Source organism: Strix uralensis, chromosome 3, assembly GCF_047716275.1.
Source record: "Strix uralensis isolate ZFMK-TIS-50842 chromosome 3, bStrUra1, whole genome shotgun sequence".
Lineage (NCBI taxonomy): Eukaryota > Metazoa > Chordata > Aves > Strigiformes > Strigidae > Strix > Strix uralensis.
Genome location: NC_133974.1, coordinates 117,409,952 through 117,436,626, shown reverse-complemented (window position 1 = coordinate 117,436,626; position 26,675 = coordinate 117,409,952). Strand labels below are relative to the sequence as shown.

General features: G+C 44.8%; 1 protein-coding gene across 6 annotated transcripts in view; it reads right to left on the bottom strand.

The window, feature by feature from the left end:
• The window catches only part of RIN2 (Ras and Rab interactor 2), a 252,426-nt gene that overhangs the window by 66,909 nt on the left and 158,842 nt on the right, over window positions 1-26,675 (bottom strand). The window contains exon 1 of one of the 6 annotated variants that reach the window (XM_074864115.1): window positions 15,568-15,613. The exons of 2 other annotated variants lie outside the window; for them this stretch is intronic. The gene's annotated coding sequence lies outside the window, so the exon portion shown is untranslated. Of the gene's footprint in view, window positions 1-9,815; window positions 9,822-15,330; window positions 15,488-15,567; window positions 15,614-26,675 lie in introns of those variants that run through there. 3 more of the 6 variants (XM_074864112.1, XM_074864111.1, XM_074864113.1) reach the window with 3 other exon arrangements.

Genomic DNA, 26,675 nt, shown 5'->3' with positions numbered 1-26,675 from the left:
GGGTCAGCTAGTGTAAATCTGCTGAAATTCTTGGATCTTGAAAGGATCAGTTTTCAATGTTTAAAAATGCAAAGCTTCCTACATACTGAATTGCATCAGGTCAGCACCAAGTGACTAACTGGAGTAGACTCAAGCTATGCAGTTGTCGATTTGCTTTTTGTTCAAGAACAATTGTATATGCATGTCATTAGCTACCTTTCCCCTATTGCTTTCTGATCAAGAGGCTACAAACAGCCTATATGAGAAAAGTCACATGCAAATTTTTGTGGTTGCACTGTTCATTTTAAACAGTTGCATATCATAGACATTACAGTTTGCTGCTTTATTCACTCAGCACTCACTAGTTATTTTTGCAGAACACTATCAACTGTTTTAAGCACCACTTTTTGTGCCACACTTCCAAAGTGGTTATCAACTCTTCTTGTAGAATCAGTGCGCAGACACAGCAAACCATGAAGCTGAGTACCAAGTAAAAGATTTATTTCTCAGTGAACAAAAGAAAATATTTTTACTAGAAAAGCTTTAAAAGTGCTTATGTCTTGGTCTATTTATTTTGTTTTGTGCACAAAAAAGACTGCAAAAAATCTTTCACTTCATTAAAACCAAACTCATTGTTCTCCATATGAAGACCTCCCATGCAAATATACTACATAGCAAAAGACTTATGCCTACACCAGAGAGTTTTCACTGATCTAACCTAGTTAGGATCCACTAGCAATGAATAGATAAGCTACTCAGTGTAGAAAGCTTGCATCATTGCTTGTCTTGTCTTTAGAGACAGACTGGTGAACTGGGTTAGCCCACTAGAGACTTCACACCTTCTGCACTATTACAACACAGTGCTGCTAACCTGTATTACGTAGAGGGAAAGCTATCATCAACCTCAGAATGTGTAATTTGTTCCTGAACCACACTTTGACTATACAGAGTGGAAAAAACAAACTGAGCCATGTCTGAGTCAGTTCACTGTTGTACAAGCGTGCCAACACAGCAAGCAGGATAAACCCCAAAGCACAGCATTCTCATTGTCCTTTCAGCTATGCCATATACACATCATAGGAGATGAAGTGCTCAGACTTATTTCATAATGTTACTAGGAGTTAAAAAAACAAAACAAAACCAAACCACAGAAGATCCCATGGAATTTGAACAGTCCTTACTTCTTGCCTGCTTGACAATTTGGTTGGGGGCAGGGGAGAGGCGTAAATAGGGCACTCTAACAGTTCTTCAGAACAAAGTCTGCAGATAGCTTAATACAAGGTATTGCCCCTACCTGACCTATTTGGAAAAATTAGAAAGTTAGTTTAAATCCTCAAAATCATTTAAGGCACCTGTACATTTCCCATAAGGATCAAGACTACAAGACTGATTATAAAGAGTGATTGTTTTATGAGAAAATTCACCCACAACTTTGACCAACTACGCTCTGAAATATTATTTTAATTATGTTTTTTTCATACAACTGAACTACTGCTTATTTGGGGGGCTGCAGGAATTCACTTGTTTTCTTTTTGAGGGACAAGGGAGTTTCAGATACTGAAATATTTAGAATCTACAATTTAGTTTCTAAATATACTTTCACCAAATGAGAGAAGCCAAACTATTCTGATAAACACTGTTTATAGTTTCTTTTTCCATCCTATTTATTTATGGTAAAAAATATTAAATAGTGAAAACAAAAAGGTTATGACATACACCAATGGAACCTAGGAAATTCAAAGCTGAAGGCTGTTGAAATATCTGTCCCAAGTTAATTGCACTCCTCTTCCTGTTTTTTGTATAGACACCATGGGACTGACAGTGTTAGTCTCAACCAAGTTTCCTGGCTTGGGTCTCAATCTGTATAACTTTGAAGTCACACAAACACAGGTCATCCTTCCTGTCCTCATGGTGCTCTTCTTGATCCTCCTTCAGAGGACAATTGTTCCCTCTGACCTCTCCCTATAACTTTTCCCCACTGATAAGCATCTCGGGTACCTCCATCATCTGCTGTCACTGCTGACTTGCAATTCATCAACAATGCAAAGGTTACTGCTGCTTTCCTGGCCCTCTTCCCTTTTTCCATCAGGTTGTCCACCACTAGCTCTCTCCTCTCACTGTTTATCCTGACCCGCCCCAGTCTCTCCTACTCCAACCCCTACACGCAACTTTCCCTCACTCTTGCAGCTGAACCCCTGGGGATGAAACCCCATGTCTTTGCCACCTTTCTTCCCTGTACCTGTAAGTTTTCCATCCACCAACTTGACTCTCTTCACATTTTGCAGTTTTCACTATTTTCTACTTCCTAGTAAAGTTCTTCTCCTTTTCTGCCCCCTTCTCCCTAGCCATCTGCATAAGGATCCTAGAAAGACAGATGTATTTCATATTATACAACATTGCCAAGATCTGGCATTTTACACAGGTTTGAGTGGCCTTCTCACCCCTCCCCCTTCTTCCAACATCACATTTGTATTTGAGAAGGTGGTCCAACACCATCACCCCAAAACTCACCTATCTGCTTCTTTCCCCAAGTCCCTCAAAAGACCAGGACATATAAACTCCCACATATAAAGAGGGAGGTATTGATGCTACAGCCACCAAGAGGCTCTCACAGTAAAGAAAAAGGCTTAAAGCCTCTCCCAGACTGCCTTCATCCAGACACGGAAGAAAGAAGGTCCCCCTCCCTAGATTTTGGGATGAGCACTCTTCCCTTCTCTGTCCAACCTATTTTTGACCCCCCCATGGTATAGGGAATACCATCATTGCCAAACTTTGTTTCCTCAGCAGCATCAGCAGTCACATCAAGACCTATTTGATTACTACTAAGTTTCTCTTTCCTTGCTGGATTTATGAGTTCATAGAAACTACTAGCAGGGGAACTCCTGAAGAAGAAGTGTGGGTGTTTAATTCTTCACTATTAGTTTGCTTGTGTAAACAATTTGTTTTCTCTCCTCTCTCCTGGGACAAAGTGTTTCAAAATAAGTGTTTTAGAAGAAAATAAACCTCATTTGAAGAAATGGTGAAACTGGGTCAAAGAACTGACAACAGCAAACCATTCTGAAGTAAAACACATTGGTGACCCCACATGTTTACTGTATCAGGGGGTTACATTATGTACCTAGGTCAGGTAAAGAGTTTGTTAGTGTCACTTTTTTTTTTTTCTAATCTGACCCAAATGTGATCAAACCCTGAAAGCGAGGCAGCAGCCAGATGACAAGATATTTCCTATGTTTAATTCTTGGTGACACACTGGCACCAGAAGATTCCCATGACTGCTAGCAACAAACATTGGCAATCATTGTGTATGGGGAGCTGGGACTAAACGTACTGGGATACAGGTTTACTTGGTCCTTTTAGAAATGAAAAATTAAATTGTTTAACAGGTAACAAATTCCATCACTCTTTCTGCAGATAATGAAGAGAAAGCTGCCAATGGGTGAAAATAGTTCTTGTGATTACCTACCACACTTTCAAGACTTAACACAGCATTATTTTATTGCTTCTACATCTGGTGACAGTTATTTTTATACAGCTTCTTTGTATAAATTCAACAACATAAAAGAAACCCTTCAAAGTCTATCTGCAACTCTTAAAATAAACACCAACAAGTTCATTTCTCTCTGTTCTTCTGTACCTCAGCTATGATGTATCCCCTGCACAAACACAAACCCATGTCTCTGGGGAGTCACAAATCTCAAGTGAGTAACTTGACCTGCTGTGACTGAGCTAGGGGAACTCAATCCACCCCTAAAACTCATTATTCTTTTCCATTCTGCTGTCCTTCCAAAACCACAGCACAAGAAGGCACATCAAGGAGAAAATAAATCTCCTTCTTTCACAGTTTGTGGACCATGACCTCACGTGGGCAGGATCACTGTCCTGCGTCTCCTCCTACTTGCGAAATCCTACCCCAACTCCTCCCTACTGGAGAGGGAGAACAATGCCCAGCAAGGACCTGGTATCAGCTTCCTGCTAAAGACAGAAATCAAGCATACTCCATTACTTCTCCCAACGCCTCACATAGGACAACAGAAAGACCCTACTGAGGCCAACACCCCCCACCCACCATGTAATTAGCTGGCATTTGATGCTGAGTACCCCTTGATAGCCAGGAAAGCATAAGCCTAGAGGGACTGCTGGTCCCCCCACTTCCCATCCCCTCCTTCACCAGCCCAGAGGGGCCTGTTACAATCAGCTGGGCTTCCTAATGCCACTACAGGGTTCGAGCAGGAGCCTGCCTTTACAGCCCAAAGTGTAACAGAAGCAGCTGCTCTCAGCTGCCAGTCTGACTGCATTTAGCTCATGTTTCCCACATTTTTTCTTAGTTTGAAGGGCTAGAACCAAGTTTTTTCTCCTGTCTCCCCTTCAAATAAAAGCTATGTTCTGCAGAATATAACTACAGTGGTCCCTCTCTTGTTCAGGGAATCTATTGTTCAGCAATGCATAGCTGAAGAAGACCCAGATTGGCATCCAGCTTTAAAAACATCTAAATTGCTTTTCACTCTGCAGTTCCGTTTCTCTTTCCACACTTCGCCCATCCTGCCAGTGACATTAATCGAAGTTTTCTACCGTTGCTTCTTTGTACAGCACCAAACACTGACCACCCCATGCTTTCAGAACTGCAGAATTCAGCAGCAATAGCTACTTGTTTGAAGTCTACATGTTCAGTGAACTTTTGCTCATTAATCTCTTGATCAGAAATGCATTCCAAGCCCACGAGCACCTTCAAACAGCTGCCATGCTTCTTAGCTGCTTGCCACAAAAAAGCACCTATCTCCCATCTCCTCAAATGCATAAATTCACACTGAAACATACCTATCCTTGCACTCACACATTTCACACCTACATAAAAATTACAAGGACACCACTGTATCATATTCCGGCCTGAAACAGTAACAGTTTAATTTGCCATTTCATGACCACCAAGATTGGAACTTAAGAGACTGCCCCTGGAAACGATGGCTTAGCGCCTTTACAACAACCCAAGACATTTATGTGTAGCCTTGGGAGGTCTGGCATCTAAATGATGATCATCTTATGTGCAATTCAGAATTAGAATACACATTCACAACATGGATCCAGAGACTCAACATGCTAGTGTGGCACTGACTCCAGTGCAGGTACTTTCCTGAACTGGAGCTGAAAGAGGAAGGTCTAAGGCCTTGCTGGGATTAACGACTGTTTGAAAGATGCTAGCCTAGAAATGGGTTCAAGTAGCCAAGCAAATAACCATATTGCCTTCAATTAAAGCCTAGCAAGCTTGAGACAAAAAGCTTTCAACTGACAACCAGCTTTCCATGCTAGCCACCAGACAATGGATGAATAAAAGCAAGGGATTCCATAAAATGCTGGAAGAGTCGCCCTACAGGCATCATACATAATGAACTTTGCCAAAACTTTACACAACCCATCTTTCTTTGGAGATTTTACAGTCAGACTAAATAGGGCTTGACAGATGTTAAGGACAGTGTATACAATCTGTAAGTTGCTAGGCTTGGTGTTTTATTTTTGTCAGGACCTTTACCATAGTTTCAAGATTTAAATGGAATCTGTTGGCCTACACTGCATTAGCACTCATTTAACAAAGTGTGTCAATTAGGAAAAACACAAACAGAGGAAAAACTGATGGACCATTCATAGTAAAAATTATACATACATAAGCACCTTGCTGAATGGAAAGCTTACTGAGCATGAGCTCAACCTATGATCTACCTTTCTTAAATCCGTTGTCCTTTTAATGCACCAGATTCCAGTAAAATGTTCCTAATGAAGATCTCACCTAGCAAAATAAAGGCTATCTTCACCTTCTCTTGGGCCCAAAGGGCACGCTCTGCCTTGACACAGTGGAAGCACTTGTAACCAGTGTTACAAGCCTGTCCCTGCCTGGAAAGGAAACATCCTCACAGACACAACCGTGCAGGGTACACGACATCCACCCATGCATAGGAACTGGAAAGCCCAATAAAGTAAAAACCCAAGAAGTCTTCCAATCACAACTGATGCATTGCCTCCTAGCAGGAGTTTTAACATCAATGATAACCACATGCCTTTGTGAAGGAAAACGTGGTATGAAACAATGTGTTGATATTAAGACTACTTTCTTCAAGTCACTACTTCCAAGTTAGTATCTCATCCAGCAATCCTCAGTTAAACGTACTACCCAGCTTATCCCAAGGCCCAAGACTTTTCCTTGGTTTTACATTCCATACTTCAGTGGCGTAACCAAAAGTCTGCCAGGAATGTTACTATTAGATGGTAAACATCAGAACTAATAATGTTCTAGCCATTATTAGGAGCATTGTTTAAGTAACTACTGAAAGACATCAACTACTGTCTGTTTTTAAAACACATAAACCACCTTTGAATGCTAAGCAACACACAGAGAATCAGTGGAACTGACACAATACTACTTATTCCTTGGCCTGAAATAAACTTTAAATAAAAGGTTGAATTTAGACGTAGCTCTCAGGCTGTGATACTAAGAAAAATAAAAAATGCTTCCAGCTCACTGTGGAGTAGTAAATGCAATGGTTCTCAAGCCTAGACTATGGCATAGCAAATAAAAGACTATCAGCAGTAAAGGAACATGCCCAGTATGTCTGCCAAAAGGGTGTGCACGTTAGTATACTATCTTTAGCAATGAACAAAACATGCAAGACAGAGTTAAAACACTTCTCTGGCTTCCAGGGCTGTTGTTAACCATATGGGAAATACACTGTAAGTGATAGCTAACATATGTCCACTTATTCCCAAAATAACAAGGGATGAACTAACGTTTTTCATATAGACATCAAAAAATGAATCTGCACTATAACAAACCAAGTATTTATCTTGGCAAATCATACCTTCTAGAAAAAAAAAATTGCAATAACATTAAATATTTAAAGGGACATACTGCAAAACAACTGCTGAGAATATCTTTGTAGGGAATTCCTGCCAAAATGGGTGAGCAGTGCAACCAACATGAATTAAGAATTTTTACAGAACCGCTAAACAGAAAATTTTAATTAACCAAAGGAAAGTTAGCTGCTCACTTGATGGTGAACCTTCATTTTTTTCTCTTATGGAATAAGCTACAAATTCCAAGCAATCCCGTTTGCAAAGAATAAAACGAACACTACATAAAATGAAGACCACTGATACAAGTTAGAACTGAGGCTTTCTGCGTAACTCCTCATGACAAGATGGTAAGACTCAAACATTGCTGCTGTGCAATAACTTTTGTTCATTGCTTTTATTGTATTAAAAGTTCCTGGATCCTATCCCACCTTAAAGTAGAACCACAGCCTATTTCTCACATGGCAGGGCAGGCAGGGATGGCACCTTTCTGGGACACGGGAGAGAGGCTAGTAGACTTGACACACATTCATAATTGACTTAACTAAACAGTTTTACAAGCCCAACATATTTAACCAGTGGAAAAGTTTACGCATGGTTCAAAGATAATTTTCTAAAATTTCAATTGTTTAAAAGCAGTTTATGAAGACTTAAGCAGCAACTCCCAGGTCAAACACACATTCAGAGAAACACTTCAGGATGAGTTTTACTGCAGCTACTATTTAAGTCAATCAAGTTCAAACTGCTAGCAGTAAAAGTCACAGGACTGAAAATCCACATTTTCTCCTTGCACCTGACAAAACTGAACTCTTGTCAGCTTCCAAAACAACCACCATTTTAAACTGCTGTCTCTAGACAGATGCTAGTAAAGCCTATGTACAAAGCTGGGGTTATACTGTGGCACATGGGCAGGCACAATTTACATAATCTAGGGCACCCTGAAGTTTCCCGGACAGGGAAACCAAACAGGCATGGCCCTCAGCAACCACACTGCAAGAACCCTGTCTTCCTTCTCCCAAGCTATTCAAAGTGTTCAGATTATGATTTCGCATCTTGCATTAACTGTGAACATTGTGAAGAAGTATTTTTTTAAATCCCCAGCTGTAGCTAAAATAGCTTATTATGACAATTTACGGAGTGTTGCCATCATCTAACTGTTTTCCTAAGAAATTGTGGTCTCTGCAAGTTATGCATCATAAAGCATCCAAGGCCCCAGCTGGCAAAAGGATGCATGTTTATTTTTGTGAAGGTTATGGTTTTGTTTTGTGGTTGTATTAAAAAAAAAAAGATAAATTCAGTTAAAAAACTTAACTTCTTTGCAAAAAGTGGTGAGCAGTTTCCCACACAAGCAGATCCAAAACCAGCAACAGGCATACCCAGACCTCTGTCTGGGCCTTATTTAATTCCCAAGTTAAAGTTATCACAAGGCTCACTTACAGAATTAGCATGAAGCTTGAGTAAAAGGCAGCACCTTGCCACATTGGCCCAGGTTGAGCTGGAAAACAACTGGCAACTGTTGTGCATTGCAGGAGAAACCTGTACAGGAGAAAGCACCCTGTGCCAGAACATTTGGCTTTTGCCTGAAGCACCTGACCAGGCATCTGCAGGGCAGGAAGATAAGAGGGTACTCTTCTACAGTGAATAACATTTCCCCATGCACTGACTCAATGTGCTGCTCTGATCACTCATTCAGACCTGCCTTCTGCCATCCTCACATGCTCCACAGCTTTGAGTCTTTATCTGAACCAGTAAGCTCAGTGAGGAACACAGGTGAGTCAGTCAAGCAAATATTTCCATTGCTTTCCACACATTCATTCTCAAATGTATTTAAAAACACGTTTTGGCATATACTCAAAAAGCATCATCCATTAAGAGAAAGTATTAAGCAAAGGATTAAGAGGAAGACAAGGCTACAGATCTGCAGGCAAGTTAAGAAAGGGAATGTCAGCATATGTAATACACATCATGCATGAAAGGAAAACCAGTATGACTTTGGGTTATTTTCATGTTGGAAGTATGTTTCAACAAAGTCAGGGTCAAAGAACCCTGGAGTTAATTACTGGAAAGCACGGATTTGTATTCAGCAAATACAAAGAAGCAGCCAAAGACATCATTTTGGATGCATAAAAAGTAAGAGAACCATTTAGAAGTCCAAAAAGTTTTTGTTTTTAACTTTCCAAGCCATTTGTGAGACCATGTTTAGAGCACTGTGTTTAGTCCCGGGCATTTGGCCAGATGGCATTCACATTCTGGAACTGGTGGAGTGAGGACCAAGAATAGCGCCTTTTTTTTTTTTTTTTTTTTTGCAGAAAGCCCCTCAGAATAAAGTTGTTTCTGCCTCTAAGCCTGCATACATGTGACTGGGAGAGACGACTGTTAGCATCCTTCACCAGAGCCAATCTGCAGCGCTCCGCTAGCTGTAACGGAGCAACAGTAATTTGCAGCTAAGGATTCGTCCCTTAGTTTTTAAATACCACACAAAATGATTCAGTGCTTTCAGACTTTTCAGAACTCGGGAAAACAACACCTGCTTATGTGCAAAGCAGGGCTTTTACTCTTCAGAGACAAGTCACAGGTAAGACACCTTCCAAGAATTTTCATTTACAATGCTATCTTGGAAACCCTGTTCCAAGATTGGGAGGAAAAATGCACTTCCCTTGTCATACATCATCTTCACAGACCAGAATCCTCCATGGTGCAGCATCATTAACAGTCTTTTCTCGCAACACACAGCACAAATGGGTTCACTAATTCCAAATCATATATGATACTGACATATCACAAAATACTGTTATTCCTGCCAGAGGACTGGTAGGAATCCAATAGCTTTCTTTTGCTACTTTCACTCTACCATGGCAAGATCTTGCTACTCCTCTCCCATATTCACATTGATAGTAGACTCCCTACCAGCTTCAAAGAGAACAGTACAGCATTAATGCTCATTAATTTTCAACTGAGCTGTTTACAACAGCACTTCCAAAAAAACAGAATGAACCTACCAAGAGAATGTGACTGCAGCTCCACAATTTCTCTTCCTTTCCATGTAATTTCTCTCTGCTGATCTCAAGGCAGAAAAACAAAACCACCAAAAATCCACACCTGCTTTATCAGCCAGCTTCTTTTCAAAGCATTGCAGTAGACAGATGACCAGTTTCAAGTAACTGCAAATCAAACTAACTTAGACTTAACAGCAGGCAAACAAATATTCCCCAACTTCCCCTAAGCACACAATCAATGGATATACTATCAGTCTTGCAATTGCAAGACAATCAATTTTAGTCACTTTTCCTAGAGAACACATTTAAATCTTTCTGTAAACTTTCAATAAATTATATGTGAGAAAAAAACAAGATGGACAGAAATATGGCATTAGCCATCCTGCAAAATTTTCAATTTTATTTAAAAAAAGGTAAGCATGGGCTTTACATACATAGGCTCATAAAAACTACAAAAGGCAACAAAAAGTTACATGGATAAAACCAAGCTCTTGGGCCTGATTCAGCATTCACAACTAACAAAAATTCAGGGGCAACTCCCTTGAAGTTAACAGAGTAAGTATAAAACTTACTGTCAAGAGAGGAGAACTAGGCCTGTCCTCCTTCGACTGAAGAATGATCCTCACAAACAATGGACCTTCCAAGCATTAGAGATCCTGGGAATGCTGTGCTACATTATTCTGCTTTCTGTTTTGCTTTAAAACTTTAGGCAACACCACCTCACTGAAAAAAAGACAGTTACTAACCTTCTGTGCTGAGAATCCTGCCCTGCTTCCTCCACCTCCACGGGCACCAGGTGCAGGTTTTGGAGTAACCCCCCTACCCACCACTGAGCCAAAGAGCTCCCCTCTCCACCACTAGCCCCCTCACTAACCTCCTCCTCCTCTTCACCCAGCTCCCACCCAGCAGCTCTTCTCAGCCACGACACCCTACAAACAGGAAAGGCAGACCAGCCCTGCTTCCACAAGGAAGGCATCAAAGGGAAGGCTGGGCTAGAGCTGCTGGAGCGTTGGGGCCAGCCCAGGGCCCATCATGCCTGCCCACGCCACAGGGACCACTGGGGCACAGGCCGCTGACACAGAGGGGGCAGCCCTCACCTCCACCACCCAACCCCCAGCTGTAAGCCTGCTGCTGCTCAGCTGAGTGGGCCAGAGGAGCACACCCATCGGGACAATGTTTGCTGCTTCATGAGTTGACCCTTCTCCTCTCTGACAAAGCGCTGTAGGCCACAGGGTGACATCTCACAAAATGGCCTGTGCTGCATGAACACCTCCCCAGTACTGTATTCTCACAGGGTGGTTCCACACGCACCACCTGCTTGCAGAGCAGCAGCACGTGTTTTACACGTGCTCTTCACAAGGGCTGCTGTGACTGGGTCAAGCAGTGCAGTGCCTGGATGAGGAAAGGACTTGTGCTTTCACACCATACGAACCATCTTGCCAACCACAGGGTCAGCTAGGAGAGCGGGTGCTTTTCAGGGCAGGAGGTCCAGTGTGGAAGCAGCCATGGGCTGAGACTCGCCGTGATGCCTGGTACGTCCTTCATCACCTTTCATTTCTGCAGCAGAATTGTGGAACAGGAAGGCAGAAGAAAGACTGCACGTGTTAGTCTTGGTCCACCTACAAGAGGCCCTCTAAGCCAGATTAAAACAGGCTGGGTTACAGAACGTCTCCCCTGTCAGGTAAATATCACACAGGGCCCAGACCAAGAGCAGGATCAGACCACATAAGCACTTCAGACTTTACAGCCAAGAACACAAAGCAGTAGCAGCTGCCCTTCCACAAACAAACTGTGTTTCATCTCACAGCAGCTGAGAGACAAAGAAAATTCCACACCCCTGCTAGTCCTTTCTCCTCGTCCTGCTCAAACTGCAAATACTCAGACTCCTGAACAAGTATGGTAGGCTGAACCAGTGTGCCTTCGGATTGGGTAACTGCAGGTGGTAGAATATCAGATAAAACCAATGACCATAAGTAGTCCTACTCTAAGTCATAAGCTCCATAAATGCTATAAAGTGGATGTGACATCCATTCCAGCTCTCAGTAATATGCTCCATAAGAAGATATGTGATAACTATATTGCATTAAGTGTCTTGCTGTAGCATTTTATGTGTCAGGGATAATTTCTTTTCAGTGTTCTAAACTAAGACGTGTATTGGAAGTTAGAGCCTCGTATCCATCCAATTCCTACAACATCACCTCCGTGTTTTGTTACACAATGACTCAATTTAACACAGGGTGCCAAATACTTAGTTACACTTCCGTCCCCTCTCCCAATACACCCTACCAATTGAATGATAAGTGACTCCAACAAAAATGGTTTAACTGGCAACACTTGACTCTGCTTAGCATTCCCTCCAAGCAACTCTTAAGTACGGAATTTTAGAGGATTTTTGTGAGACATGACGATAAATCTCCAATTACAGATTAGAGGTATGTAAACCTCTTATTTTCAAGATCTGTATGGTATGCCAAGTATTTCGAGCCACAGGCAAGTCCTGCACAACCACAGAGCCTGAAGTACACATGACCACAGAACCAGTTTTCTGTATGTTGCTCCACTTCGTGCTTGGAGTCACTACGTCTGGAAGGTAAAACCACAACTTTGCTGCTGAGCTCCTTTCAGCTCCTGATCCAGAAACCCTCAGTGATCCTACAGGGCTAAGAAGCTGTGACTGCAGTTCGGTAAGGTGTGTCGTTAAGAACAGAACTGAGGCCATAGCTACTTCATATAGTATTAATTCCCTCCTGCTGATAGGAGATGAATTACATTAATTATCACTACAATGTGACAGCTACATTATTCTAGTAAATAACAGAAGCTATATTGATAGCACCTTTCTGCCTTTTTTTTTTTAAAGCATTAGCCCCTTTGTGAAAAATTCAGTCACCATACTATTCATTCAGTGCCTTAGTAACTACTGTGTTCCATCTATCTTTAGAAACAATCCAAAAATGTCCCTGAGCCTTAAGTAAAAGGGATGGTTATCTTAGACATACTTGAGAACAACAGGAGCCAACTTTCCTGGTCTTGTCAGCCACACACCAAAACCCTCACACAGCTGATCACACACCACATGTTTCAGCAAGCTAGGGAGGATGACACTGGAGCAGAGTTTCAGACAGAGACCATGACCGACACCTCCCAGTGTGGCCTCAGAGCTGAAACGAGGGACACCGAGTTGGCTGGGAGTGCAACAGGGTGATAGAGCAGTCCAACTCTGCCACAAGAGCCCCCCCGACATATCTTATCCAGCCATGTCAGGAGGACAGGCTGCCAGCAGACCCCTGGCCAGCACAGCCTCATAACCACTTACGTGGCATAGCCCTGACCAAGAGACTTTGAACTTCTGGAAAAAAAGGAAACAAAAAAACCCCAAACCAAAACCACAGTTGGGCCACCTGTGCTCTGAATAGCAGAAATTATGCATTCCTGGGTTTGCACCTTGTTCAGCACAGAGGTTTCTCAAGCCACCACAAGTTTTTCAAGCAAGCTTGAAATCCTGACACTTAACAGGCTCGATTTCTCAGCACAGCTTTTGTTATGCTAGCTGTCCTTTTAAAGCCTTAGTCAGAGAGGATACCTACATTACAACTACTGCACAACCAAGTCTTGACAGACTGACCTACCAGGGATACCTTACCCTGAAAGCCCATTTCCAGCAGCACTGCCTGATCCCAAGCCTGGTGAGGTGCAAAAAACCAAACAAAAAAATCCCAACATTTTCAAGTTTACCCAATATGAACAGACTGAAACCTACAAAATCCCCCAAGGAAAAAAAGTCAACCTCAAAACTCATTTGGTAAGTGCATTCCTAGCAACATATAGGAACCTTGTTCCACCATCATTTTCAGAAGAGTCAATATCGCTGATATTATTGATAATTATTACTTGGTTTATATTTTTAATTAACACAAAGAGCGAGACAGTGGATTGAATACAAAGCCTCTCAATGAAATTAAATGCATCCTAGGATTACGTATGGTAAGACACAGGGGACTGTTCCATATAAACATCTTCAGAATCACAGCATAATTTTCTTAAGTGGCTGTGTGATTAACAGAGAACTCTATAGATTTCCTGCTCAACTAATTAAATATTCAGGTCCCAAGTAAGCTATTAACAATAAAATGGTTTTAGAGCTAAACAGATCTAAAACTAATGAAATTTAGCATAGATCTGGCCTGGGGAAAGGTAAGAGCTTAGTTCCACAGCTGTAGCAGCATATTTTTATCCCAGCACAACACAGAATTACTCAGCACAGACATGGCTGAATTGAAGACAGAGTTGCTACACAGCAGTAGTACCTGCCCTTCTAAGCACTGCCCCATCAGCCGCATAGCCTGCACCCGAGTGAACCTTCACTTCTGCAAAAACAATTAACTCCAGCCACTCCACAAGTCCCTGGGCTGTTCCCCACAAGCCATGTTCTTAGAGAGAAAGGGCACTCCCACAAGCACTGTCCTCTTTACCCCCAGGGCCTTTCGCCCACTCAGAAGTATCAGGTGGAAATCACGTTTTACCCAATCCTCATTGATATGGCTACGCTGGCAAAGGCACACTTAAAAAGGCTTAAGAGTTATGCTTTAGGAAATAAGCAAATAAAACAAACTAGAGCTGAGCAGCCTGGAAGGATGTCAAGACAAAGGAAACAAGCTACCAGAAGAGAGTAACACCTTCTGCTTTTCTACATCTATCAAATCAGACCTGTGTGATTTAAAAAAAACTTTTACCGTAATATTTATAAGGAAATACTTAAGAAGAGGAACTGGCAAGACATACATTGTATCCCCCTCTTTCTGTCCCCAGGAACCCATACTCCAGTCGGAAGAGGGATGCAGATGCCCAGACCGAGAGCTGGTCACTGAGCCTGGCTAAGCCACTGTTCACTGCGTGCGCTGCCCACAGGCCCTGAGCTGGGTTTAGCACCGCACTGCACACACGCGCGAGGCTTCTCCTTCCAAGGCCGTGTGACCTAGTTACACCGAGGGGAGCAGGGAGGGAGGCTGCGGGACAGCGCCGCTGGAAGCGTGCGACGAGGGTCCGCAGGCAGGCAGGGTGGCGGGGGGGAGGAGAGAAGGGGTGTGCCCCAGGCAGGCCGGGGGGGGGTGTCCCCAGGCAGGCCGGGGGGGGGTGTCCCCAGGCAGGCCGGGGGGGGGGTGTCCCCAGGCAGGCCGGGGGGGGGGTGTCCCCAGGCAGGCCGGGGGGGGGGGTGTCCCCAGGCAGGCCGGGGGGGGGGGTGTCCCCAGGCAGGCCGGGGGGGGGGGTGTCCCCAGGCAGGCCGGGGGGGGGGTGTCCCCAGGCAGGCAGCGGCCCCGAGCCCCCGCCCGAGGCCTGGCGCCGAGCGCAGCCCGGGGTGCCCGGGCCCTGGAGCACGTCCCCTGGGAACTGCCCGCGGGAAGACGAGTCCGAGCCGGTCTCCCCTTGGCCGCGGCAGGAGGAAGAGGAGGAGGAGGCGGCGGCAGCGCAGCCCAGGGAGGGAGCGAAGCAGAGCGCCGGCCGCAGCCCGGCTCCTCACCTGTGTGCCGGCGGGGCGGAGGGCGATACGTGCCGGCCCGTCGCCGCACCAGCAGCCGCCGGGGCTCAGCCCGCGCCCGGCCCCGGCCTGCTCCGCGGCCCTCGCTTCTGCCGGCCCGCCCGCTCCCCCGGCGCGTTTTCGGGGGAGGTGGTTTCAAACGGCCGCCGTCCCCCGGGCTCCCTCCGCCCGGTCCCCGCCCCGCTGGGCCGCGACCCCCGCGTCTCGCCCGCCCCTCACCTCACCTCCCGGCGCCGGCCAGCAACGGGCAGCGCCGGCGGGAGCCGCCCCCGGCCAGCCGGGCCGAGGCACGGGGAGGAGCCGCGGCTTTGTGCCCGCCGCTCGGCTCGGCTCGGCTCGGGCCGCCCCTCTCCACCCCTCACCCCGGCGTCGGCTCCCCCCTGGGGCCGGGCGCCTGCGCCATGCGCCTGTCCCCCGCCCCGCTCCCCTCCCCTCCGCTGCCGGCCCGCCCTGCGCCGCCGCCGTGCCCGGGGCGTTCCGCGCGGCGGGGCGGTGGAGCGCGACCCTCGCCTGGAGCGGGCCGGGCCGGGCCGGGGCTGCGGCGGGCGGAGCGGGGCTCCTCCGCGCCGCTGCTGCCTCCTGGCCGGAGCAGCCGGGAACGGGCGCCAGGGACTCGCCGAGGGCGGAGAGCCAGGGCGGGCTCCCGAGGTGCTCCCGGGCGCGGCCGCGCCTCGGCCGCTCCTCCGGCCGCGCTCGGAGCGGGGCCCGCGCCCGCTGCGGCTGTGGCCGTGCCCGGCGCCCTCGGCGGGGAAGGGCCGCGCTGCCGCACAGCTCTCCTCTGCTGTGCCCGCGGCAGGATTCGGCCCGTGGCTCTTTTCACTGGCTTCAGCTAACGAACTGCCGAAAACAGATGACAGCATCGATGCCGTTAGGATGTGCGCGTTCTACAGGTCATTCCAGGATTCCAACACTCAAGTGTTTCACAAGTTTATTATCAGGGCAAGTTATTTCAATAACAAAAAAACGAGAGCAAGATTTTCTTCCAGTCTGGCAGCTGCTTTCTCCGTAAATAGAGAACCCGTTAAAAATGCTAGCAACCGCCCTGAGGACAGCGGCTGACATGTCAAGTGTGATTAGGCACATATTCAAGGACACGCAGTGGTGGGAAAATCTTCTTAACGGGGGTATAGCAATTCCAAAATTCAGACCATTAAAATGAAAGGTGGATGCCTACCCAGCTTTGTGGAAGTAGGACAAAGCAATGCTGTCTTACTTACAAGGCGGTGACATTTACATTAATCCGTGGCTCCTGTGAAAGTGGCTGTTAATCTTCAGGCATGAGACCTGGTCAGCTCATGGATGCAACCACTTAATGCATCTGAGCAGCTTCTGTTGCTGCAGCTTTCATGTAATCTATAGCTGTCTTTTGACAGAGAGGTGTGAAACTTTGTGGTTTGAGCTGGAGGCAGCTGAAGTAATCCTGCTTGCTAGTTGTGAAAGCAGTGGTGAGTTCTGCAAGCTGCCTCAAGGGCCACAGAAACCTTTCTGCTCCGCTGGCACGCATACCACACAGAACTTCAACATTAAAAAGCATTTATCACAAGGGATACAGTGACTGACTTTTGAGTCCTGCTGCCTCTGGAAGCTGCTGGCATTTATTCAGGTAGTCCAGTTTTGCAGTGCCTGGCTTGGCGTAGCTGTCAGACCCCTTGGCTACCCTTACAGAGAGGGGGAGATACCACTGCCCCCCAGAAGCATTTGGGAGCAGTTCAGTAAGGTGCCTGCCAGCCAAAGAGGAAAACAAGAGCAAACAAGAGGCAGTAAATGGAAGGCAGGTTAGGACATGGCTAGCCCTGCCAAACTGGAGCAGAACTGAGCTCTAAGGACTGGAGGAAATTTACGGAAAAGACTTTGCCACATATGGCCTTTCAAGTACCTGAGATACTGGGTGAAGTTTCATGGCTCACGTTTCTTATTTATCCCTGATTGAGACCCCCCCCCCCCCCCCAATCCAGCTGTGAGGAAGGGCTTGGCATGATTTTCTGTACATACAGTAAGCCTGCAAAAAGCAGATTTTTCCAAGCCCTGAATGGCCATGTTATATTTGTCATCATATGGGTGTGGGGCAGAGAACAGTGTGTATACAGAAGGCTTTAAGCATTGGTGGGATGCCCTAGAGGACTTGAATAGTCCAGACAAGAGATAGCACTTAGCCTTCCCCAAGCTGCTGCATAGCTGTATTATACACCCCAGTGAGGTGAAGTGAGGGAGACTTTCCCATGTAATTCGGTTTTGACTGGGCCTTGGCAGTATGTGCTTTAGCTCTAAAAATCAAAACACCTGGTTCTTATTTCCATTGCAAGAGGAAAAGAGTGTTACCAGGATCTCCAGTGTCTTGAGGAGATACTGAGGGGACAGGAAACAGACTTGCTTATCTGTTGTCACTCCTTGGCAACTGCAGCAAGGAGCAGCAACTATTAATTCCTTCAGCTAGCTTCTCTCATGGTAGCCAAGATTCCTATTCAAGAGACTTTCCTCTTCCACTGGCTCCTATCCTAGAAGCCTGCCACATCACCATGAGCTCTGAAGGAGGGAGAAGAGAAACTGCAGCACTTTTTACAGGAAAGGCAGATGAGTCACTGGGATCTGTCTCCTGTGTGCTGAATACATTGATGCTGCAGCACAGGGAGACCTGTGCAGTCTCCCAGCTGTAGGTGCATCCACATCAGTCCTCCAGAGCCTGGTCATGTTCACTGATGACTTCAGAGTGAACTTTTCTCGCCTTAAAACACAATGTGTGTTTCAGTTTATAGCACATGACAGCGATTACTTCAGTACATTCAAAATCTTATCCCTTGGCAGTACGGTACACTTTGGGCTGTAAGTCAGATTTCTTCTTCTGATTTGCCAAACAATGTTGGCGCTCAGCTGTGTTTTATAATTAAGGAGGAGGGAGATGAGATTCAAACTGCATGAAGGAGGCACAGCAAAACTGCTTAAGAGCAAAACAGACCTAGTTGTTCTGTTTAGTTTTCCTAAACAGTGAGCAGAGGGGACACATATACTTGCACACATGGAAAGAAAAAAAACCACCAAACAAACCCACAAACCAACAAGTGAACAAAACCCGTAGAACTGAGCCAACTAGTTTCTTCTGCAAGCTGTAGCAAGGCTGGTATTGGGATCCTGAGTTGTTCTGGGCTTGGGCATGACCTGCCATGTATGGTGAGGCAGAATCTCTCCTTGTTCCACCTCTTCATTTTTCACATCCAGAGGACATTCCATCTTCGTCAAAATTTTGGTGTCAGAGAAAGTACTTTCTAGTTCAGGTTTCACCAGTGCCAAGGTAGACAGCTGTCCTGACCCTGTATGCCATATACTCCAAAACTTCATGCAGTCAAAAGCCACAAGAAAGACACCATGAACCTCAAAAAGCTGTGTGGAAGGAGAGTGCCAAGAGAAGTCCCAGGCAGCTGGGAGCTCCAGCTTCCCAGGGCTGCGAGGCAGAGCTGGTGCAGATATGCAGCTGGATCCCAGACCTGGGCAATTCACGCTTACTCCTTCCCACCTCTGTGGATTCCCCAAAAGCAGCCTTTCCAATATAGCCTTGCTAGTGCTGTGCAGACTGGCTATCTATGAGCATTGCTTGCTCTACTGCTAACCCATGACTGCCTGGTACATGTAGCAGAGACATCTTGCCTCCTCTCCCCCCGAAAAAATAATTTCCCATTTGAGAGCAACCTCCTGGCCAGGTTACACTGCTCAGCGTGAATGAGGCAAACATCCAATATCACTGTAGGCAAGGGTGTTCCCTGCTTCTGTACAGGGCAATGATTCTGGCTCTTTCCGATAGCCTGGGCTGAGCAATCCTGCCAATATGAGAATAAAATAGAGGTGATCATTAATTTGCTGGGGCCTGAAATTGGTGAGACGAGATGCTGACACCCTGCAAATGAGAAAGTGGTTAATCTTGTTGCTGTCTGGCACTATTTAAATTGTCGCACAGACAGACCCACCGCTGGAGCAGGCAAAGGGATGTGACTTAATCCCTAAGGGTGGGTTTTGAGAAGGCTGAACCCATTCTGGCTGGTGGCTCCTTCTTGCCATTTCCACCAGCATAGACACCAAAGAAATAGCTTCAAAACTGGGACTATGTCTTACTTGTCAGTTCTCCCTTCTGAAGCAATACAGTAATTCCTCAGTACCACACTTCACATTGTCATTACTGTATTTTGATTAAGTTCGTACTGTGTAAAAAATTGCCTTGGTACTCAGATGAGCCTAGCATATTCACTCATGTCATGTTTGATTGCTACCTGCTTGCTCTCAGTGAAAAGCTTGACAATGATATTGGAGAACATTTCTTGAAAGAGATGATGTCTTGTGGATTAACCTGGTTTTCAAGAGATTTCAGTTCCCTCCCCAGCTCTGCCTGCACAATGCCAAACAAGTAACTCTTTACTGCTCAACCCATTAACTGCGGGGCATTAGCAGGCATTTATTAAAGTATACAGTGTGCTTGTATTTATTGAACTAAAGGCTACACAAACAGGATAAAAATCAGGCTGGACAAATGTTATGAAAAAAGACCCAGGTCACTTTTGCTTCTTCATATGGCCTCTCCAATATGGGAGGAGAAAATGTGCATCTTCTATTTTCTCTACTCATCAGAGCCACTCTTTTTGCTTCTTCATCTGTTTTTTCCCTTCTTTAAGGTTGATAGCAAAGGACTGGAACCAAGTTGTTTATGACTGTTAGTCACTACATCCATGGGAAGAAATCACTCTTATTATTTCATGGTGCTGTGCTCTTAAGTTCAACTCTCTCAGTCTTGTCCCATAAAGGGAGATCTGGCCAACAGCTTTTCAACACTCCCCCACATCAAGACGGATTTCCATCGTGGGGTTCTGATGAGAGATCCAACAGCAGCTAGTCTTTGTGCATCTTCCTGACAACCGGGAAATGAGTAAGTGGAAATGCTGTATAACTGTATTTCCAGCTCAGTAGCACTTAATTTTTACCTTCCATCTCTTTAATTCGAAGTATTTTTTTGAAAAGTGCGTTCAGATAAAATGTATATCCATAGAGGGATGTGGGAGCACTTTGATATCCCAGCTCTCAGAGCATGCAGACCAGAACCCCAAGTTTCTCAGAAAGTCCCTGCAGAGTGCAGGCCAAGAGCAACCCAGGGGCAGCACGCACATCCTGCCCCCTGAGCTCCATGTAAGGAAGATGCAAGGGCCATGGCATCTGATCCCGTCTCCTCACCAGCAACCTCATTAGATCAGGGAGCAAGAAGGGAAGGCGCAATAACGAGCCTCCAGCTGCCAATGAAAGCTCATTCCAGCTGCACATGAGCCAAAAGCTATTGCTTTCTCTCCAGCCTGAGCCAAGTGACATGAGAGTAGTGATGAGATCTCTGTCCAGGGAGACGATGACTGCCAGACACTAGCTGCGAGTAATCCTCAGGAACTTGGGAAGAATCAGAGCCATATTCTTATCCCATGGCTGAATGCATGTCTTTTTTATGTGACACCATGTGAGGAGGAGGGAAGGGGTGGTAGGACCTGTATTTGGGTAATCACTTCGTCACTCCACCTGAATTCTGAATCACTGATGCTGTCTCAGACCCACCGCTGAAGCACAGTGACTTGAGTTGATTCGAGTTTGAACATCAGTTTTAAAGTGCTTGGAAGTATCAGATACCGAGTAAACTAGTCTCTGCCTTCATTATGGTGGTTGTGGTATTGGCAAATGGGAACACGCTCACATAATCTTCCAAAAAACACAGGCTGGCATTTCCAGTCCTTCTCTCGCAACCGTCTTAACTTGCAGGAAAGTAATGATTGTGAGTCATCCTTTCATCTTTACAACACTACTGAAGAAGAAAAGAGGGGGGAAAAAGACAGTGTTTATAGCCTGGCCATAAAATTGTTTGCTAAATAAAGTCAACTGTGCTTCAAATCTCCAGTTACAATGAGAAGTGACATACACCATACCAGTTTATGAGAAAGCAGATCACTAGGGAGAACTGTGATCAACTAATTATTTGTCACTTCAGCATGATGTTTTAACAGTGCGCTGTTTAACTACACCCAACAAAAATGCAATTACTAATGTAATTTCTGCTTCTTAATTAATACTGTTAATGTCTGCCGTTGCTTCCCAAGACTTCCACTGCTTCACTATGACTGTGTGTTTGTGCATTTTTGTGCCCATAGGCAATGCCATTCTAAGGCAGCAGCAGGCATTTGTTTTATTATCTCTTGGCAGCCAAACCAGACCACTACAAACCTGGAGGAGTTCAGGCCCTCCCTTTGCTGGGATAGCAACAAGACTGCTGTTATTCAAGGGGAGGGAAAAAAATGCCTGTAGCTATGTTAAAAGCTCTTGTCTTTATTAGTGGAAGTCTTAACATTTCCCAACATGCTTTCACATTATAGTATTTTGCCTTCAGTTTGGAGCTGCTTGTAAAAACAGCTAAGTCATACAAGGCCAATAACCTGAGAAGGATCAGCTCCAAGCATAACTCCTACAAAAGCAGGCAGAAGCTGGCTGGTCCAGAAGCTGATGTGCAGCCTTGGAGTAGAAGGATCCCCTCAGATTGATTTGAGAGTTAAATCTCTTGCTCTTCTCCGGTGAGGAAAAAATTTGTGTATGTAGAATAAGAAAACCTGTTACAGAGATAAACAATATTGGTCTAAAGTGTCACTAGATATGGTTACCATTTCTTAGAAAGGCCAAGCATTACGAAGTCAAGTAGGAACCAAGAAGACAAAATAGTACCTAAAATGTAATACACACGAGTCCAGGTTCCTACGTAGTTATTGCCATAGACCTCCACTGAACCCAGTAGATTGCTACCTACTTATATTTGGTGCTTAATCTTCAGTCTGGGGAGAGCTGTGACAGCCAGGACTGAGAACAGAGCTGCAACTGGGCCAGGTTCTTGAGACATATTCAGTTAATGCAGACCCATGTTCTACAGGCAGCTTGGTTTGAACAGGAGGATCCCAGTAACAGGATAAGTAGCTTTTTGAATAAGGATGCCAAGATCTGGCCTGTTAGGTTTAATATTTTAATCTGCTAAGTGTATCGCTGCTCTAATCACAGCCATGGTGGAGTCCTTAAGTAGTTGAAGATTAAAGAGACCATTGATAATCCCTGCTGTGCTGCACAGATGAAAGTTATCAAGTGGATTTATGGAGGAAATAAGGTATATACAGAAACTCATTATTTTCTGGTTGAGACAAAACTATCCATTAATATCTGACACAGAGCATACTCTGGACAACTGGAAGCAGATATTGAAAATGAGCAAATCCCAACAGGCCTAATGCATATGAATATTCAATCCAGCAAGCTCTGTCACTAAGGATGGATAGCATTCCTGTTGGTATTTGTAAGTCTCGATGCCCTAGATGGCATTGCTCTGCAACATTAGAAAATACACTTCTAAAATGCAAGCTCTCACTGCAGTCAGCACAGAAGAATTTTAGGCAGGACAAGTGTTGATTTAAGTTCACACACACAAAGATAATAGCAGAGTTCTCTTTTTAATGTTACTTGAGACATTTCCACTGCAGCTAATACATTAATTATGCCACTTTTTTCCTCCCTCCCCCATTCATTCTGTAAAGGTTCACTTGTAAAATCTTCTTGTGCGAGCAGTTGCACTAAGCAACTGCTCTGGTTTGAAGTGGTTTCATTGCACCTGCTCTCTCCAGGCCATGGTATTTAATTGTTTTTGTTTATTCTCTGCTACTCTTCTCTAGTGATTTGCTTGGCACTGTGAAGAAGGCTCACACCAATTACAGAGTGCTGTTTGTTCCCAACAGTCAGAGGTTGAAGATGAGCCTCCTTTTCTCTGAATGCTAGCTGCAGCCCACTTAAAGCAGCTGGAGGGGAAGTGGGCAGATGCTCAGCTATGCTAAGAGGGCTGATTACCATTGCACCAGGCAGGAAAGATGCACACAAAATCAACATACCTGCAGTTTGTCCCAAGTCCTGTGTCTGCATACTTCCCTTTCAGAGCCACAGCCATATGTTGCCTGTGCTTCAGGAGGTTTTTAGAAAGCACCATGTGCTGGGAGTACCTGTGTGCATCCATCTCCCAGCACCAAGGATTACGAGTTGCAGTTCAAGGAGCTGTACAGCCCACCAGCAACCTGAAGGCTGCCTAACAAAGGATTTTGGCACGGAAAGCCCTAGCCTTAAGCACTCCTTCTCCAGGGTGTGGTTAACATGTCTAGGCACCCCATGCGAGGATGGGCAGAAGCCTTGGGTGGGAAGTCTCACTAGCCAGCCCACTGAGCTGGGAGATGCCTGCAGCCAAACCCCCAGGACTGTGAGAGAGCGCTGTATGGAAATGTCTTTCTGGGACTCTTAAGTGACGGTTCTGTCCATGGCTCTTTGCGACTGAATGGGCATTGCACTTCTTTCGGGATGTTGATCAGTGGTGGCTGTATGTCCTGCTCTGCAAGCACGCGCTCCTTCCATTGCCTGTGTCCTGGGAGACTGCAGCACCAAGAGGCTAAAAACCATTTTGGGTGGAGGCTTGTCTCCAAGCTCTCCCTCGTTCACTAGATTAACAGAAAGGAAGGCAAGTGCTTGAATTCCTCAGGCATGAGGTAAAAGTCCTGGTTCCTCACATGCCATGGTCCACAGCACTGACATGGGCAGTTCTACAGTGGGACCGTCAGCTGCGCTGTGGCAGGTAAAGGTAGGTTTAGGGAGCAGGGTGTGGCGTCAGATTTTCCTTTGCTTTAAGAATGACATTTTGGAAGAAAAATTAGTCTGGTGCTCCAGTACATTAGGGTATGTATTGTGGATATACATATAGCATGATTTCTGCTATAAAGAGAAGGAAAGATCAGTCACAAAATCTGCATCTTGGGTGTTTTGGGGTTTTTTTTATGTTCTTCCAAAGATTAAAACAAAGAAGAAAATACATTTCCCTCAGCAGCAGAGATATTCATTAATCAGTCCTCTTGCAAACATGATTTTGGGATGAATGGACTTCAGAGTTATCAATGAGAGGACGTTATGCTGAGAAGACAGGCAGATGCAGTTTTGTTCAAGCAGCAAAGGATGTAATAAACATGTCAAAATCAATTCAGCAGAGACCGGAGGAAGATTGTTATCTGCAATTTACAGAGAAAAGGTCTCTCATGTCTGGAAGTGGTATTCCAAAGCAAATAGCATTTGGGGTGGCAAAGACACAAGTTGGGCCTCTGTAAAGCAAGCTAGAAGTGACCTCCAAAGGGAAAATAAATAGGGTTTGTGCCCTAGTTTTGCATCTTTATGATGGATAAAGATGGCTAGGTGGGAGGGGAGGGTTAGCTTTCTTTTCACCACTCTGTACTTCTGCTCTAATGTTTCATGTTTTCTTCTGCACTAAAAATCCACATCTTTGCTCAGGCAATTTCTAACTTTCCAGGCTGTAAGTTATACAAAATTTTTCTAAAGTGAAGTAATCACAAAGCTGAATCAAAAAAGATGCATATTTGACATTATCACCTCGGCAGGGGGTAGGGAGTGAGAGTATCTTCAGAGTCCAACAGCCAACTGGAACAGCTCCAAATTGTGACGAAAAGCAAGATTATCTTTGAACCAGAAAACTAGTCATGGGGAAGTCTCTACAGAGATGCAGCATCTGTATGGATTCGAACATACCTTTTGGGTTGCCAGCACACAGAGCTGGAAAGCAAACAATCAAACCAATGGAAAATATTTTCAAGACAACTGCTGGGCTTGCACTGATGAAAGACATTTTCTGCATTAACATCAAAGGCTGCACCTCATCTCTGTACTCAAGGACAGAGACATGGGGTCAGCATGTGTGCCTTTTCTGCACTGCATGACTCTTCTGCACCTGGAAACAGCTGCAGATGTGTAAATAAATAACCTCTTCTGCCTAAGACATACCACTGCTTCTTGTGGACAGGGTGGGTACTTCAGAAGAAAGCTATAATTTTGGCAGTGGCTGTGACAGAGACATAAGCAAAGGTGTTTTAGGTGAGGTTGCCAGTCACAATTACAGGCTTTTTCATTCAGTGATCTCAAGCCCTTCTTTCAGAGGAAGTATAATGGGAAGGGTGGTCAGCTGAAGTGTCCCAACCTTCCCATGCGATAAGGTAGAAGCAAGGAGAGTCCTGTCACCAAGGCAAGCTCAGATTTAGCAGGGAAACTGCAGCCTCTGCTCAGCTGGTGCAGAGCATAAAAGCAGCACAAGTATTTCACTACTCTAGAAGTATGCCTTCTAACAAGCCCTTTCCACAGGTAAGCAGCTTTCTGTAACCAAAACTGGCTGCATCAGAACCACTATAATAGCACCTCCTCCTCATTATTATTCCGAACATTACTGAAAATATTACTCCAGAAATAACTCCAGAGGGAGGACTGGATCTCATAACCACGGCTGTCAATGGCTGAACAGTCACAGGCACAGAATCCTTCCAGCTGGGAGAGTGGCAATCAGCTCCCACTACCCTATGTCTGGAAGAGAATAACTAACTTCAATGCAGTAATGTAACTGTAACAGAGCAGAATTTGACTCATTATATAATAGTAAATAAAATTTCTTCAGTGTTTGTTTCTGTATGGACTCTGACACATACAGGTCACACAAGCCAGCTGACTTGTACACGAAGTATTGTGAACACATCTTTACAGCAAACGCACGTTAAGTGGCAGAGGAAATACAAAGTATAAGAACTCTGTTTTCTTCTTCCTTCACTCCCTAATTCAATGCTCAGGTCAAACAAGTGGTACAAAGTATTCTCAGAATTATGCCAAAAATGAATAAACCATTGGGACTGTGACCCACAGGGGTGCTCTACTCCTATGTCCAAGCACACCCTGAAGTGTTAAGTTAGTACAAAGAGAAGATATTTTTATTGATAAACATTATATTGTCTTAGTGTAGATGTCTGACACATTATTAAATCAAATGACAAAACATTTAAAGTAATTCATTCTAATAAAACTTTCTGATATTCCATAGACAATAGTGCTGTGAATTTTGTTTATAGTATAACACATTAAAAACACAGAAATACAAGTTTCTAATTTCATAGGTTACCAGCAACAGAGAAAAATGCATGCTTTCATTTCTGTTAAATTTGTAACTTACACAGGCAAGTGGAACAGCTATGCATAGAAGACTATTCTACAACAAGTTGTAAAACAAACATACAGAAAGACTGACCTTATAATACTTGTACAAGTATGACAAAACCATTGTAACTCATTTCAAAAGGTAACAAATGTTTTGTCTGTGGCTCCACCGTTTTAACAATTCTAAGCTGACTTAATAAAAAGCTATTTTGAGTAGAATCATGTTACTAGAAACCACTGATTATTTTGTTTGCTGGCTGGCTGTAAAT